Here is a 4,071-nt window from a genome sequence, read left to right as displayed (position 1 = left end):
ATCCTAGTCTATGTTTTATTCTTAATTGTTGCAATACCTGTTTTACAGTTTTTTGTATGAATGCCGACCTATTATCTGTACTTATTTTTGATGGAATTACAAATCTTGGAAAATCTTACCTCTCTTGTTAGAAATGTAATTACCATTCCTGCTCCTAGATCTGCGGATGGTACTGCTTCCACCCATCTGCTAAATCTGTCTATGATAACAAGCATGTATATTTTGCCTTGTACACGCCTTATCCATATAATCAACTACGAGATGTTTAAAAGCTCCTTCCAGTATTGGAATATGGCCTATTGGTGTTGCTATGCCTTTCTTTACATTGTATTTGGCACACACTTCATATGTGGAAAAAAATTTATCCACCATTGCATATAAATAAGGAGACCAATATCCTTGTTGTTTAATTTTTCTTACTTCTCCCCTACTTCAAAAGTGAAGTAGGTGCAACAATGTGTCCTTCATGTGTACGCCAGATCTCCTGTGAGTCTTTTTTAGCTCCCCTTTGATGCCACATTGATTGTTCATAGGGGCTTGCTTGTTGTTGAATTCGAATAATGTCATCCAATTGAGAATGAGGTTCGATAATTACTACAGGTGCTAATACTGCTACCTGACACCTTGAAGCTTTTTTTAGCTTCTACATCTGCTGCATTGTTTCCTTTAATGACATAATCATTTCACTTCTTGTGTGCTTGATATTTTATTATTGCTAGTCTTTTTGGTAGCATCATAGCAGAAATCAATTGCCCTATTGCACGTCCTGATTCTGCCGAGTTCGACGCGTCCCTGGGTCAACAAGGGAGGTGCTTAAGGTAAATTTGAGCAACCAATCAGATTACTCACGTCACGTGACATGTGCCCAGCCTCAGCTTTCGCGCCACTATTTGAATTGTGTGCTTTGACGTCGCCTTCATTTTACAAAGGTAAGTGCATATTATTTAAAATGTGCCATTTCAAATGTGTCCATCCCTGCTCAGCATAATATATTATTTTTATTAATATATTATTCATAACTGACGCGAACATTCGCTGAACTGCGCATATATTAAGGTCCAAATCGCCAAACCCCGATCCTATCGGACAGGAAGGTGCCCACGATCGTTTTGCCCCGGTCCGGTGTGGCGTTTCCCCCGTGATCGCGTCGTCGGATCTTTTTGTACGATTATTTATATCACTTTTGTTATGTATTCGTTTAGCAGATGCTGATACTAATCCTTCTGTGAAAGAAAGTCTAAACACTTTTGCGGATGGATTGGGGGTTTGTCGTCCATAAACAACAAGGAAATATATTGTGTTGACCCGGCGACATCATTAACCCGTCCAATATACAGTATGACACACATTTATCACTGACTGTATTTAGATAATAATCATTATTATAATAATACAATATCCAATTTAAAACAATCATTAATCTCTCACTATATTGTAGTAATAATAATACAAATAATAAGATCTTGTGTTGACACAGGGACGTCATATTCTTGTATTCATATTCTTGTAATAATAATAACAATATCTAATATAAGACCAAGAGTAATCTATCAATATACTGCAATAATAATAATAATAATAATGAAATATCTTGTGTTGACCTAGGGACTTCATTCTTTATAGCTCATCTAATATAAGACAAACAGTAATTAATCACTTTATTTTATTATTATTATTATTAATAATAATAATAATGCAATATCTAATATAAGACCAAGAGTAATCTATCAATATACTGCAATAATAATAATAATAATAATAATAATAATAATAATAATAATAATAATAATGAAATATCTTGTGTTGACCCAGGGACGTCATTCTTTATAGCTCATCTAATATGACAAATTAATTAATCACTTTATTTTATTATTATTATTATTAATAATAATAACAATAATAATACAATATCTAATATAAGACCAAGAGTAATCTATCACTATACTGCAATAATAATAATAATAATAATGATGATGAAATATCTTGTGTTGACCCAGGGACGTCATTCTTTATAGCTCATCTAATATAAGACAAACAGTAATTAATCACTTTATTTTAATACTAATAACAATAATGATAATAATAATCAAATAAAGCATATATTAATGCATTATTCTGCTTGACCTTATTCTACATTCCTAATCCTATCTAATAGCTAAACTGAACAAGGAACTTACTAATTGTTAATAAGCAGTAAACTACTTAGGAAGTTTATTGAGTAAAAAGTCATTATTAATACTGAATATGTGTTCCCTATACTAAAGTGTTACCTGTACTGTTACTATTTATATAACTTTTTTAAAGTAAATATTAAATTGGTTAAATTTAACATTAAATCTATTTTTCTTTTTTCATTATAGCTTTAAGATTTTATATCAACTTTCAAATAATTCCTCAACAGGTTTGAAGATTATATTATTATATAATTATATTATATTATATTTCAAGGATCACTGGCTGGTAATAGGACACGCGTGGTCGGACAGTGCTACAACCATGCCAACTCCGATACAAACAATCTTGTTGAAAGGTGATATTTGCAATTAAACGTATGCAACTTCATTATGAGTTCATGCAAATAATGTAACAGAATCACAAGCATTTGGAATATAGTTATATAATAAATCAAACACAATCATATTAAAACATGTATTGTTTTTCTTTGCTTGTCTAATCAGATTTTTCCATCGCCTAAATATCAGTTTTTGTTTGGCATTAGGAACCTTAGACTGGATCTTATCAGCATTCTCATCAAGAAGACAGATGGATACTTCCAGGTCATTCATGATTTACAGGCAGACAGTTTGAAGAATGAAAAATGCTTCTTTGAAGACTGTTTCTGTAGCTGCCCAATAGGAGTCAGAGGACATCGCTGTAAACACCTTGTACTTGTACTTACTGATCAAGTGAACACGATTCTCAGAAGTTTCCTGATTTGAATTATCAAATAAACGGACGTGCTAGTGTAATTAAGCAAAATAAGCTTTACTCCATTCTGTGCTTTGACAGAAAAGAGGTACATGTAAGTGTGCATATGAGAAATTAAGTGCAAGAGACTTGTTTTTTTTGGTTTTGTTTATTTTACTATGTATTGTTTTAAAACAATGAAAAATTATGTAATCTTTAATTGTAAATTAAGCTAAGTAAACCATGAACATTTAGCATTACTCTGCTGTCTGAATGCATTCTCTAAAAGTGATATATTGTATTGATATATTTAAATCAATGAACTGTAACATTACTTAATTGAGATGACAATGTTTGAAACAATTACAATTCATTTGTTATTGTGTTCACTGGATCAGTGTACCTCTACTTAAACTGACTGATTAAAAATGAGATGACAACATCTACAACTTGTGGTCCAAATCTATAGGTCAGCAGACTAAAAGGTGAATCCTCTGCCAGTTTTTTCCCTCAGCAAGCACTGGTGAGTACAGAGTGTATTCCTGCAAACACAAATGGACAGATTTGTAAGCAAGAATCAAGTAAAAAAAAAAAAAATTACAAAAAAATCTATAGATAGAGCTACAAATAATGAAGTCCCTGGGTCAACACAAGATATTTCATTATTATTATTATTATTATTATTATTATTATTATTATTATTATTATTATTATTATTGCAGTATAGTGATAGATTACTCTTGGTCTTATATTATTGTATTATTATTAATAATAATAATAATAATAATAATAATAATAAAATGACGTGATTAATTACTGTTTGTCTTATATTAGATGAGCTATAAAGAATGAAGTCCCTGGGTCAACACAAGATATTTCATTATTATTATTATTATTATTATTATTATTATTATTATTATTATTATTATTATTATTATTATTATTGCAGTATAGTGACATATTACTCTTGGTCATATATTAGGTATTGTATTATTATTAATAATAATACAATAAAGTGATTAATTACTGTTTGTCTTATATTAGATGAGCTATAAAGAATGAAGTCCCTGGGTCAACACAAGATATTTCATTATTATTATTATTATTATTATTATTATTATTATTATTGCAGTATATTGATAGATTAATCTTGGTCTAATATTA

The 4,071-nt window shown here is 30.0% G+C and overlaps 1 long non-coding RNA gene across 1 annotated transcript; it reads left to right on the top strand.

Moving 5' to 3' along the window:
• Positions 1-881: 881 nt before the first annotated feature.
• On the top strand, positions 882-3,178 carry LOC113058116 (uncharacterized). The gene is made up of 3 exons (XR_003277911.1): positions 882-929; positions 2,449-2,530; positions 2,720-3,178. It is a non-coding gene; the product is annotated as an uncharacterized LOC113058116 (long non-coding RNA).
• Positions 3,179-4,071: the final 893 nt, after the last annotated feature.

Source organism: Carassius auratus, chromosome 39 (assembly GCF_003368295.1).
Source record: "Carassius auratus strain Wakin chromosome 39, ASM336829v1, whole genome shotgun sequence".
Lineage (NCBI taxonomy): Eukaryota > Metazoa > Chordata > Actinopteri > Cypriniformes > Cyprinidae > Carassius > Carassius auratus.
The sequence above is the reverse complement of the archived record's forward strand: the minus strand, read 5'-3'. Positions and strand labels throughout refer to the sequence as shown.